General features: G+C 43.7%; 6 non-coding genes across 6 annotated transcripts; 4 read left to right on the top strand and 2 right to left on the bottom strand.

Annotated features, from left to right (window-relative positions):
- Positions 1–4,519: 4,519 nt before the first annotated feature.
- trnai-aau (transfer RNA isoleucine (anticodon AAU)) lies at positions 4,520–4,593 on the top strand. The gene has a single exon. It is a non-coding gene; the product is annotated as a tRNA-Ile (tRNA).
- A 526-nt stretch (positions 4,594–5,119) lies between these two features.
- Positions 5,120–5,209, bottom strand: trnap-agg (transfer RNA proline (anticodon AGG)). Its single transcript is given in 2 exon segments — positions 5,120–5,155; positions 5,174–5,209. It is a non-coding gene; the product is annotated as a tRNA-Pro (tRNA).
- A 1,874-nt stretch (positions 5,210–7,083) lies between these two features.
- On the top strand, positions 7,084–7,157 carry trnai-aau (transfer RNA isoleucine (anticodon AAU)). Its single transcript has one exon. It is a non-coding gene; the product is annotated as a tRNA-Ile (tRNA).
- A 2,490-nt stretch (positions 7,158–9,647) lies between these two features.
- On the top strand, positions 9,648–9,721 carry trnai-aau (transfer RNA isoleucine (anticodon AAU)). The gene has a single exon. It is a non-coding gene; the product is annotated as a tRNA-Ile (tRNA).
- A 526-nt stretch (positions 9,722–10,247) lies between these two features.
- trnap-ugg (transfer RNA proline (anticodon UGG)) lies at positions 10,248–10,337 on the bottom strand. Its single transcript is given in 2 exon segments — positions 10,248–10,283; positions 10,302–10,337. It is a non-coding gene; the product is annotated as a tRNA-Pro (tRNA).
- Positions 10,338–12,209: 1,872 nt separating this feature from the next.
- trnai-aau (transfer RNA isoleucine (anticodon AAU)) lies at positions 12,210–12,283 on the top strand. Its single transcript has one exon. It is a non-coding gene; the product is annotated as a tRNA-Ile (tRNA).
- The last annotated feature ends 1,226 nt before the right edge of the window (positions 12,284–13,509 follow it).

The raw sequence follows: 13,509 nt of genomic DNA, 5'->3' as shown, positions 1-13,509 counted from the left end.
GCTTGACAGACAGCCAGGCTAACATTTCACCACCGTCTTCAGCCGATTGGCCATCCTTTCAAACCGCTTCTGTCCATCCAACCTCGTTTTCTATTCCGATGTGCAGCAATATCAAGTTGTACACTAACTATTTCCAGTCACCAATATTATTCTCTCTTTACTAAATTCGTTTCCAATGAACGACTTGTTTTATCAAATAAGACTTTTCAGAATTAGTTAATCTGAAGCTACATTGTCATCTGTCTCGGCATCGTCATAGAATATAAGTTACCATCAGTGTACTTCACTTATAACGCTGTTTTCTTTCACTGTGAGGGCGAAGAGACATAAATGTGGAGACATTAGCTCCGAATTTATCAGCTGGGTTGCACCATTACTTTTCCTACCGTCTCGGTCTTTTTTTTCTTTACCTTTCCCTGCTGGTGTTGCAGGTTAGATCAGCCTTTACCGTTCCAGGATGCCTGAGAAGTCCATCAGGGGACAACACATAGAGACAAGAGACAGGGAGAGATAGAGAGATACATGTAAATAAAGTAGAGTATAAATGGGTGGTTCTGCAAAGTAGCAGAATTTTAGTTGCAGATTGGGCAAGATTCTTTCTTGTGTATTTGAATTTTGCAAGAGTACATTGGACACCCAATTAAAAGCGCCGGCCACGCTCGAGTATCTCTCATGCTCTGAGAGAGATAAATGAAGTGAATTAGATCCAGTTCATTCATTTGAGCATTGAACGGATCTTTAAACAATAATTCAGCGAGCAGAAATTAAACCCGCGAAGGAAAACTCCATTTGATCTTGAATTTAACGCTTCAACCACTCGGCGATCGCAGCGGCACATGGCAGTACTTGCATGGCTGTGGATCAGACTGAGTTGGGTTATCACAGGAGCTCTGTCCGACTGCATGTTCTTTCAGATAAGATTCCAAAAGGACAAATGCATTTACTGATCATGTAAGTATTGGTGGTTCAGGGGTCGAATTCTCGCTCACCACCTGAAAGGTTTGATTTCTGACCAATGGGGCTCCTTTAGCGTTCCAACAGCATCCACCGAAAATCGGACGACGTGAAACTTTCTTGGCGCCTCATTGGGCAAATCAGGGTCAGTAAATCACAGTTTCGGCGTTTGGATGGCCTCGCGGGTCGAAGGCGCTGCTTTTAGGTCTCCACCTCTCCTCGAGGCGTGGGTTGGATTCTGAATTCCGGCATTTAATCCTTTACAAACACGGAGATATTTTTTGTTCCTTTGGCTTTGGTTGATTTTTCTGAGCTGTTGATTTGATCCTTCCAGAAAATCAACCCGATATCCGTCCACGGTAGATTTGTTTTCAAGTAAACCAGCAAAAAATATAAGAACGGATTGTCCTTCACAGCAGCTGCTTCGCACTCGGCTCCAAGCAGCTCCACGACCAGCAGCGAAATCTTGCCTTGCTCTCTGAATACATTAATTACTTTGCTACAATCGGCGGTACCGAGCATCAGCAAGTGAACAACAGCAGAACGGAAAACCACATTAATCATGAATGATGCTGAGAAGAGCCCGAGCCTGTGGAAGGTAGACCAGGTTACCGGAAAGAAATAGCCACCCCGAGCTTCAGGAAGCAGGGAGAGCCTGTCTGTCTGACTGACTGGGAGAAGATTTTTTGCCTGAAAGTGAATGCGGTTTGAAGTGTTGCAGCTCGATGGCACTCCCTGCTGGTGGGAAGTGGCAAATGCTCCAGCAAAACAGCCGTGTTTGAGCAGACACAGAAAGCCTTGAGGTGCCACAGCGCCAAAATGTTAAGCTGTCAACTTACGAGAGCGGCCTTGAGCTAATTGCTGCTTGATCGCTCCTTTGAGACGGAACTGAACGAACGATCATAAAGATCTACTCCTTTGAAGTGTTCTGTTCGACCAGCAAAGCTGTCGTCGGCCGGAAAAAAAACGTACCTCTCTTTGGTAATTTTTTCGTGAGCGCCTTTTGATGCTCTCAGACTCGTGGTGTCCCGTGCTCATGACCGAGGCTGACTCTGGACCTGTTCATCTCGCAGCGCTGTGAGAGTGTGAGCTGCTGCTTACTTTCTACAATCTGAGCCAGTGGTGCAGTAAATAACGTATCTTCTAATAAATTTAAAACATTATAGCTTCGACTCTTACTCGGTTGAAAGGCTTCTGAATTTTTTGCATTACTTTATGACTTACAATGTGTAAAATGATAAAAATTCATCACATGCAAAGAGCAAAAAACTTATTAAAGTTTTGACTGTCTCCTGATGACCATGTCAGTATCTCCTTCAGTCTGAAATAAAAAGTTATCTGTTGATTCAAACAATGATGCAACGACGAACTGCGATTAATTTGCTTCATGCAGTTAATTCAACAGGTTCTTAATTCTTGTATAACGTTCATTCCCTGACTGGGAATCGAACCACGTGGCGGTGAAAGCACCGAATTCGAACCACCAGCCCACCGGTGAGTTCTCAACATTCCGCACCAAACACTGTGGAACTGATGCCATTTATTTCTCTTTCACTCTTTCGTGATTCATTCAGCTCTGTGTTTATTCTCAGGCCTCTGATCTCTCCATTCCTTTCAGCATTTGATTCCGGATATTCTTGTAGTTAAATTTGAATAAGATACCATCTCTCACAGCCCCGGTATAATTGCTGTTTCCCTCTGCAGTTCTGTACAAAATCAAACTGTCCGCAGATACGGACAGTCTCTCTCTCTCTCTCACTCCCCACAGAAGCAGCAGGAGATGCCACTTTAAACTGCCAGTTGCTTCAAACGATGCCCGATAGACCTGCGTTGTCTTGCAGCTTTCCCAGGAGCTACATTTGATTCGGTGCGTTAATTTTGGGAAATTGAATGAAATTCACCGGTAGCTTGTGGTAGTATATTACCTCACTTTCTATTTCGTGTATATGGCTACTTACTCTTGGTGCTGTCATTGCCTGAACATCACCTTTTGTCCCGATCGTAGTTCGAATAGAAAATGCTATTTTGTGCGAGCAGCTTGCCTGGCCCGAAAATGACAAATGACATTCTTTGCTGCTTGTTCGCAGCAAAGAATGTTCAGCGTTACCTTGTGATCTAGTGTTTAGCATTGGGCGCTTTCATCGCCACGACAACAGTTCGATTGGTGTCTGTCTCAAAATCTGCCGATTATACGCTCTACCAAAAGAACACTGTACTCAAATTGCTGATTTTTTCACTGTGAGGGCGAAGAGACATTAGTGGACATTAGTTATGAATTTATCAGCTGGGTTGCAACTTTGCTTCTCCTACCGTCTCAGTCTTCCTTTCTTTACACTTCCCTGCAGATTCAATCATCCTTGGCCGTTTAATAAAGCCTGAGAAGTCCATGAGGTGAAAACACAAAGAGTCAAGAGACAGATTAAAGTATAGAAACAAATATCAAGTTCTGCGAACGAGCAAGAATTTAACATGGAGCTCGGGAGAGATTCCTTCAAATGTCTTGTAAGAGACTATTGGACACTCGTCCGCTGAAGTATCTGTTTGAAGGAGAGAAATGTGGTTGGTTTAATCTGGTTCACATTTATTTGAGCTTCAAACAACATTGAAAAACTGGACCTCGCTCAGAATCAATCGTCAAATATTCCAAAGCGAGAATCAGACCCCAAGCCGAACAAGCCACCGGAAACAAACCACCGGTAACAAACCACTGCAGCCACTGCACAATTAAATACCAGCCGCAGCCAATCGGTTATCCTTTAAGATCTCTTCGATCCATCCAATCACGTTTTCTATTCCGATGAAGAGAAATGTCGAGTTGCACACTAATTATGACCTCCGTTCTCTTTCGCAAACATATCACTCAACAAAACTTCACAAGTCACCCAGGAAAAATAATTCAGTTCAACATCATTAGCTTCCGAAGGACCTGCGAGGACAGGCTGACCAAACCTGCGTTCAGTCGTGAAGCTTGTGGGTGTGTTGTCACCCGAAGGGAGAGAGACAGGCCTGTGACAAAGGGCGAAGGCAGGAACTCAGAAATGTGCCCATTCAGGGCTATATGTGGGCAGACAGTCAGTCACAGTCATTGATTCCGACACACAGCCCGGTCGTTGTTCAGTCAGTCGGGGAGCGAGGCCTGCAGCCAGCAAACAAAAAGCCTGAGAATAAGACAGAGACCCAATCAGACGGATAAACAGACAGACAGATTGACAGACAGACATCTGACTCAACGTCAAAACGCAGCGTGATCGAATCACGTTGGGGTGATATCATTTTCACAGGAGCTCAAGGTCTTGCCCACAGGTTTTATCGCGGGGCAGTGTTTTCTGGATCGGCTGTTCATTGTTCGTAAAATAATATTTTATCAGAATTTAATTTGTTAAATTAAAGTGCTCTTTGTTTGTCAATTTTGATTTACATCCTCGACAATGTATGCAGAAACAAGTAACAATGTTTAAGGCATGTGGCTTATTCAATATACGTTCAAAAGCCCTGTCAGCCGGTGTAAAAATAAACACAAACTACCCAACAAGTGAGAAAGCCCATAAAGCTAAGATGTACACATAGCCGGTTAGCTTAGTTGGTTAGAGCGTGGTGCTAATAACGCCAAGGTCGCGAGTTCGATCCACGGACTGGCCATAAGGTTCCCATTGCAATATTTTGGTAACTTTCAAAAGTTTGGCAGACTTTCGAAACAAGCGAATCCACACAAAATGTCATGAGGTCAATCTTTTGACGTAACATCCATTCATATGTTTTCTGATCTATCTTTTTGAGGTCCAAATTGGACGGCCTCAAACTTGCTTACGTTGAAATCCATTTGCCGCAGTTTTGCCCATTCACTTAATCTAGTAATATCTCTCTGTAATCTCATTCTTCCTTCCACAATGCTTATAATTCTGTCTATCTTTGTGTCATCGGCAAACTTGGAGATGTGGTTCTCGTTCCCGTCATCTGATATCAATGAGACCGCCTAAATTGGGGTAAATTCACATTCAGCTTCAATCTCCACATCATCTTGAGACATTTTATTTACTCCGTGTGTGTTGCGCCTTGGAAACTTCTGCACTTTGTCCTCTGGAGCTCAAATATAATTCAATTCGAACAACTGCATCGATGTCAGAATCCAATTGGTGACTTTTCACTAAAAAGCAGTGAGATAACAGGGCTCGTCCGGGATTTGAACCCGGGACCTCTCGCATATTCTATTAGAAAAACGCCCTAAGCGAGAATCATACCCCTAGACCAACGAGCCGCTTGCTGGAAAGCCCTGCAGCCGGTCTAAAATTTCACCATAGTCTTCAGCCGATCTGCAATCCTTTCCAACCGCTTCTGTCCACCCAATCTCGTTTTCTATTCCGATATACAGCAATATCAAGTTGTACACTACCTATTTCCAGTCACCAATATTAGCCTCTCGTTAATAATTCGTTTACAATGTACGACTTGTTTTTTCAAATAATACTTTTCAGAATTAGTTAATCTGAAGCTACATTGGCATCTGTCTCGGCATCGTCAGAGTATACAAGCTACCATAAGTATATTTTACTCACATTGCTGTTTCCTTTCACTGTGAGGGCGAAGAGACAAAAATGTGGAGACATTAGCTACGAATTTATCAGCTGGGTTGCACCTTTACTTTTCCGACCGTCTCAATCTTTTTTTTCCTTCACCTTTCCCTGCTGCTGTTGCAGGTTCGATCAGCCTTTACCGTTCCAGGAAGCCTGAGAAGTCCATCAGGGGACAACATCGAGACAAGAGACAAGGAGAGATAGTGAGATTCATCTAAATAAAGTCGCTTATACATGGGTGGTTCTGCAAAGTAGCAGAATTTTAGTTGCAGATTGGGCAAGATTCTTTCTTGTGTATTTGAATTTTGCAAGAGTACATTGGGCACCCAATTAAAAGCGCCGGCCACGCTCGAGTATCTCTCATGCTCTGAGAGAGATAAATGAAGTGAGTTAGATCCAATTCATTCATTTGAGCATTGAACGGATATTTAAACAATAATTCAGCGAGCAGAAATCAAACCTGCGAAGGAAAACTCCATTTGATCTTGAATTTAACGCTTCAACCACTCGGCGATCGCAGCGGCACGTGGCAGTACTTGCATGGCTGTAGATGCTACTTTAAACTGCCAGTTGCTTCAAACGATGCCCGATAGACCGGCGTTGTCTTGTAGCTTTCCCAGGAGCTTCATTTGATTCGGTGGGTCAAGTTTGGGAAATTGAATGATTTTCAGCGGCAGCTTGTGGTAGTATATTACCTCATTTTCATTACCGGTAATGAACCACTGCAGCCACTGCAGAATTCGGTGCCACCCACAGCCGATCGGCCATCCTTTCAGACCTCTTCTATCCATCCAATCACGTTTTCTATTCCGATGTAGAGAAATGTCGAGTTGCACACTAACTATTTCCTCCGTTCTCTTTCGCAAACATATCACTGAACAAAGCTTCACAAGTCACTCAGGAAAAATAATTCAGTTCAAAATCATTAGCTTCCGAAGGACCTGCGAGGACAGACTGACCAAACCTGCGTTCAGTCGTGAAGCTTGTGGGTGTGTTGTGATCCTAAGGGACAGAGACAGGCCTGCGACACAGAGCGATGGCAGGAACTCAGAAATGTGGCCATAAATGGGCAGACAGTCAGTCACAGTCATTGATTCTGACACACGGCCCGGTAGTTGTTCAGTCAGTCGGGGAGCGAGGCCTGCAGACAGCAAACAAAAAGCCTGGCCTGAGAATAAGGCAGAGATCCAATCAGACGGATAGACAGACAGACATCTGACACAACGTCAAAACGCAGCGTGATCGAATCACGTTGCGGTGATATCATTTTCACAGTAACTCAGGGTCCTGCCCACAGGTTTTATAGCGGGGCAGTGTTTTATGGATGGGCTGTTCATTGTTGGTAAAATAATATTGATCGGAATTTAATTTGTTACATTAAAGTGCTCTTTGTTTGTTAATTTTGATCTACGTCCTCGACAGTATATACAGAAACAAGTAACAACGTTTAAGGGATGTGATTTATTCAATATTCGTTGTAAAACCCTGTCAGATGGTGTAAAAATAAACACAAACTACCCAACACGCGGGTAAGCCCATAAAGCTAAGATGTATACATGGCCGGTTAGCTCAGTTGGTTAGAGCGTGGTGCTAATAACGCCAAGGTCGCGGGTTCGATCCCTGTACGGGCCATAAGGTTCCTATTGCAATATTTTGGTAACTTTTAAAAGTTTGGCAGACTTGAGAAACAAGCGAATCCACACAAAATGTCATGTGGTCAATTTTTTGGAGTAACATCTATTAATATGTTTTCTGATCTATCTTTTTGAGGTCCAAAGTGGACGGCCTCCAACTTGCTTACGTTGAAATCCATTTGCCGCAGTTTTGCCCATTCACTTAATCTAGTAATATCTCTCTGTAATCTCATTCTTCCATCCAAACTGCAAAGAATTCTGTCTATCTTTGTGTCATCGGCAAACTTGGATATGTGGTTCTCGATCCCGTCATCTAATATCAATGAGACCGCCTAAATTGGGGTAAATTCACATTCAGCTTCAATCTCCACATCATCTTGAGACATTTTATTTGCTCCGTGTGTGTTGCGCCTTGGAAACTTCTGCACTTTGTCCTCTGGAGCTCAAATATAATTCAATTCGAACAACTGCAAAGATGTCAGAATCCAATTGGTGACTTTTCACTAAAAAGCAGTGAGATAACAGGGCTCGTCCGGGATTTGAACCCGGGACCTCTCGCATATTCCATTAGAAAAACGCCCTAAGCGAGAATCATAGCCCTAGACCAACCAGCCGCTTGCTAGAAAGCCCTGCAGCCGGTCTAAAATTTTACCATAGTCTTCAGCCGATCGGCTATCCTTTCCAACCGCTTCTGTCCACCCAATCTCGTTTTCTATTCCTATTTGCAGCAATATCAAGTTGTAAACTACCTATTTCCAGTCACCAATATTAGCCTCTCTTTACTAAATTCGTTTACAATGTACGACTTGTTTCTTCAAATAATACTTTTCAGAATTAGTTAATCTGAAGCTACATTGGCACCTGTCTCGGCATCGTCAGAGTATACAAGCTACCATAAGTATATTTTACTCACATTGCTGTTTCCTTTCACTGTGAGGGCGAAGAGACACAAATGTGGAGACATTAGCTACGAATTTATCAGCTGGGTTGCACCTTTACTTTTCCGACCGTCTCAATCTTTTTTTTCCTTCACCTTTCCCTGCTGGTGTTGCAGGTTCGATCAGCCTTTACCGTTCCAGGAAGCCTGAGAAGTCCATCAGGGGACAACATCGAGACAAGAGACAAGGAGAGATAGAGAGATTCATGTAAATAAAGTCGCTTATAAATGGGTGGTTCTGCAAAGTAGCAGAATTTTAGTTGCAGATTGGGCAAGATTCTTTCTTGTGTATTTGAATTTTGCAAGAGTACATTGGGCACCCAATTAAAAGCGCCGGCCACGCTCGAGTATCTCTCATGCTCTGAGAGAGATAAATGAAGTGAGTTAGATCCAGTTCATTCATTTGAGCATTGAACGGATCTTTAAACAATAATTCAGCGAGCAGAAATCAAACCTGCGAAGGAAAACTCCATTTGATGTTGAATTTAACGCTTCAACCACTCGGCGATCGCAGCGGCACGTGGCAGTACTTGCATGGCTGTCGATGCCACTTTAAACTGCCAGTTGCTTCAAACGATGCCCGATAGACCGGCGTTGTCTTGTAGCTTTCCCAGGAGCTTCATTTGATTCGGTGGGTCAAGTTTGGGAAATTGAATGATTTTCACCGGCAGCTTGTGGTAGTATATTACCTCATTTTCATTACCGGTAATGAACCACTGCAGCCACTGCAGAATTCGGTGCCACCCACAGCCGATCGGCCATCCTTTCAGACCTCTTCTATCCATCCAATCACGTTTTCTATTCCGATGTAGAGAAATGTCGAGTTGCACACTAACTATTTCCTCCGTTCTCTTTCGCAAAATATCACTGAACAAAACTTCACAAGTCACTCAGGAAAAATAATTCAGTTCAAAATCATTAGCTTCCGAAGGACCTGCGAGGACAGACTGAGCAAACCTGCATTCAGTCGTGAAGCTTGTGGGTGTGTTGTGATCCGAAGGGACAGAGACAGGCCTGCGACACAGAGCGATGGCAGGAACTCAGAAATGTGGCCATAAATGGGCAGACAGTCAGTCACAGTCATTGATTCTGACACACGGCCCGATAGTTGTTCAGTCAGTCGGGGAGCGAGGCCTGCAGCCAGCAAACAAAAAGCCTGGCCTGAGAATAAGGCAGAGACCCAATCAGGCGGATAGACAGACAGACATCTGACACAACGTCAAAACGCAGCGTGATGGAATCACGTTGCGGTGATATCATTTTCACAGTAGCTCAGGGTTCTGCCCACAGGTTTTATAGCGGGGCAGTGTTTTATGGATGGGCTGTTCATTGTTGGTAAAATAATATTGATCGGAATTTAATTTGTTACATTAAAGTGCTCTTTGTTTGTTAATTTTGATCTACATCCTCGACAGTATATACAGAAACAAGTAACAATGTTTAAGGGATGTGATTTATTCAATATTCGTTGTAAAACCCTGTCAGATGGTGTAAAAATAAACACAAACTACCCAACACGCGGGTAAGCCCATAAAGCTAAGATGTATACATGGCCGGTTAGCTCAGTTGGTTAGAGCGTGGTGCTAATAACGCCAAGGTCGCGGGTTCGATCCCCGTACGGGCCATAAGGTTCCTATTGCAATATTTTGGAAACTTTTAAAAGTTTGGCAGTCTTGAGAAACAAGCGAATCCACACAAAATGTCATGTGGTCAATTTTTTGGAGTAACATCCATTAATATGTTTTCTGATCTATCTTTTTGAGGTCCAAAGTGGACGGCCTCAAACTTGCTTACGTTGAAATCCATTTGCCGCAGTTTTGCCCATTCACTTAATCTAGTGATATCTCTCTGTAATCTCATTCTTCCATCCAAACTGCTTATAATTCTGTCTATCTTTGTGTCATCGGCAAACTTGGATATGTGGTTCTCGATCCCGTCATCTAATATCAATGAGACCGCCTAAATTGGGGTAAATTCACATTCAGCTTCAATCTCCACATCATCTTGAGACATTTTATTTACTCCGTGTGTGTTGCGCCTTGGAAACTTCTGCACTTTGTCCTCTGGAGCTCAAATATAATTCAATTCGAACAACTGCAAAGATGTCAGAATCCAATTGGTGACTTTTCACTAAAAGGCAGTGAGATAACAGGGCTCGTCCGGGATTTGAACCCGGGACCTCTCGCATATTCCATCAGAAAAACGCCCAAAGCGAGAATCATACCCCTAGACCAACGAGCCGCTTGTTAGAAAGCCCTGCAGCCGGTCTAAAATTTCACCATAGTCTTCAGCCGATCGGCTATCCTTTCCAACCGCTTCTGTCCACCCAATCTCGTTTTCTATTCCTATTTGCAGCAATATCAAGTTGTACACTACCTATTTCCAGTCACCAATATTAGCCTCTCTTTACTAAATTCGTTTACAATGAACGACTTGTTTCTTCAAATAATACTTTTCAGAATTAGTTAATCTGAAGATACATTTGCAACTGTCTCGGCATCGTCAGAGTATACAAGCTACCATAAGTATATTTTACTCACATTGCTGTTTCCTTTCACTGTGAGGGCGAAGAGACAAAAATGTGGAGACATTAGCTGCGAATTTATCAGCTGGGTTGCACCTTTACTTTTCCGACCGTCTCAATCTTTTTTTTCCTTTACCTTTCCCTGCTGGTGTTGCAGGTTCGATCAGCCTTTACCGTTCCAGGAAGCCTGAGAAATCCATCAGGGGACAACATCGAGACAAGAGACAAGGAGAGATAGTGAGATTCATCTAAATAAAGTCGCTTATAAATGGGTGGTTCTGCAAAGTAGCAGAATTTTAGTTGCAGATTGGGCAAGATTCTTTCTTGTGTATTTGAATTTTGCAAGAGTACATTTGGCACCCAATTAAAACGCCGGCCACGTTCGAGTATCTCTCATGCTCTGAGAGAGATAAATGAAGTGAGTTAGATCCATTTCATTCATTTGAGCATTGAACGGATCTTTAAACAATAATTCAGCGAGCAGAAATCAAACCTGCGAAGGAAAACTCCATTTGATCTTGAATTTAACGCTTCAACCATTCGGCGATCGCAGCGGCAGTGGCAGTACTTGCATGCTGTAGATGCCACTTTAAACTGCCAGTTGCTTCAAACGATGCCCGATAGACCGGCGTTGTCTTGTAGCTTTCCCCGGAGCTTCATTTGATTCGGTGGGTCAAGTTTGGGAAATTGAATGATTTTCACCGGCAGCTTGTGTTAGTATATTACCTCATTTTCATTACCGGTAATGAACCACTGCAGCCACTGCAGAATTCGGTGCCACCCACAGCCGATCGGCCATCCTTTCAGACCTCTTCTATCCATCCAATCACGTTTTCTATTCCGATGTAGAGAAATGTCGAGTTGCACACTAACTATTTCCTCCGTTCTCTTTCGCAAACATATCACTGAACAAAACTTCACAAGTCACTCAGGAAAAATAATTCAGTTCAAAATCATTAGCTTCCGAAGGACCTGCGAGGACAGACTGACCAAACCTGCGTTCAGTCGTGAAGCTTGTGGGTGTGTTGTGATCCGAAGGGACAGAGACAGGCCTGCGACACAGAGCGATGGCAGGAACTCAGAAATGTGGCCATAAATGGGCAGACAGTCAGTCACAGTCATTGATTCTGACACACGGCCCGGTATTTGTTCAGTCAGTCGGGGAGCGAGGCCTGCAGCCAGCAAACAAAAAGCCTGGCCTGAGAATAAGGCAGAGACCCAATCAGACGAATGGACAGACAGACATCTGACTCAACGTCAAAACGCAGCGTGATCGAATCACGTTGCGGTGATATCATTTTCACAGTAGCTCAGGGTCCTGCCCACAGGTTTTATAGCGGGGCAGTGTTTTATGGATGGGCTGTTCATTGTTAGTAAAATAATATTGATCGGAATTTAATTTGTTACATTAAAGTGCTCTTTGTTTGTTAATTTTGATCTACATCCTCGACAGTATATACAGAAACAAGTAACAATGTTTAAGGGATGTGATTTATTCAATATTCGTTGTAAAACCCTGTCAGATGGTGTAAAAATAAACACAAACTACCCAACACGCGGGTAAGCCCATAAAGCTAAGATGTATACATGGCCGGTTAGCTCAGTTGGTTAGAGCGTGGTGCTAATAACGCCAAGGACGCGGGTTCGATCCCCGTATGGGCCATAAGGTTCCTATTGCAATATTTTGGTAACTTTTAAAAGTTTGGCAGACTTGAGAAACAAGCGAATCCACACAAAATGTCATGTGGTCAATTTTTTGGAGTAACATCCATTAATATGTTTTCTGATCTATCTTTTTGAGGTCCAAAGTGGACGGCCTCAAACTTGCTTCCGTTGAAATCCATTTGCCGCAGTTTTGCCCATTCACTTAATCTAGTGATATCTCTCTGTAATCTCATTCTTCCATCCAAACTGCTTATAATTCTGTCTATCTTTGTGTCATCGGCAAACTTGGATATGTGGTTCTCGATCCCGTCATCTAATATCAATGAGACCGCCTAAATTGGGGTAAATTCACATTCAGCTTCAATCTCCACATCATCTTGAATTTTTGTAGGAAGTCTGTAGTTTCGCGACAGAAGCTGGGGGTTCCCTGTACGATGGGTTTCAGGATGCCCTCGATGTATCCAGAGAGGTCCTGACCTTCAAAGCATCCTGCACGCTCTCATCCCACGTACTCCCCGAGTGGGAGACTTCTACTGCCTCCCAAAGATACACAAAGCCAACACACCCGGACGTCCTATCGGATCCCTGTGTGAGAACTTCTCTGGATACATCGAGGGCATCCTGAAACCCATCGTACAGGGAACCCCCAGCTTCTGTCGCGAAACTACAGACTTCCTACAAAAACTCAGCACCCACGGACCAGTTGAACCAGGAACACTTCTCACCACGATGGACGTCTCGGCACTATACACCAGTATCCCCCACGATGAAGGCATCGCTGCGACAGCATCAATACTCAACACCAACAACAGCCAATCCCCAGACGCCATCCTACAACTCATCCGCTTCATCCTGGATCACAATGTCTTCACCTTCGATAACCAGTTCTTTACCCAAACACACGGAACAGCCATGGGGACCAAATTCGCACCCCAATACGCCAACATTTTCATGCACAAGTTCGAGCAGGACTTCTTCACTGCACAGGACCTCCAACCAACACTATACACCAGATACATCGACGACATTTTCTTTCTATGGACCCACGGCGAAGAATCACTGAAGAGACTACACAATAACATCAACAAATTCCATCCCACCATCAAGCTCACCATGGACTACTCCTCAGAATCAGCTTCTTTCTTGGACACACGAATCTCCATCAAAGACGGGCACCTCAGCACCTCACTCTACCGCAAGCCCACGGACAACCTCACGATGCTC

This window comes from Heptranchias perlo, chromosome 20, assembly GCF_035084215.1.
Source record: "Heptranchias perlo isolate sHepPer1 chromosome 20, sHepPer1.hap1, whole genome shotgun sequence".
Lineage (NCBI taxonomy): Eukaryota > Metazoa > Chordata > Chondrichthyes > Hexanchiformes > Hexanchidae > Heptranchias > Heptranchias perlo.
Note: the sequence above shows the minus strand (reverse complement) of the source record. Positions and strands in the feature narration are given on the sequence as shown.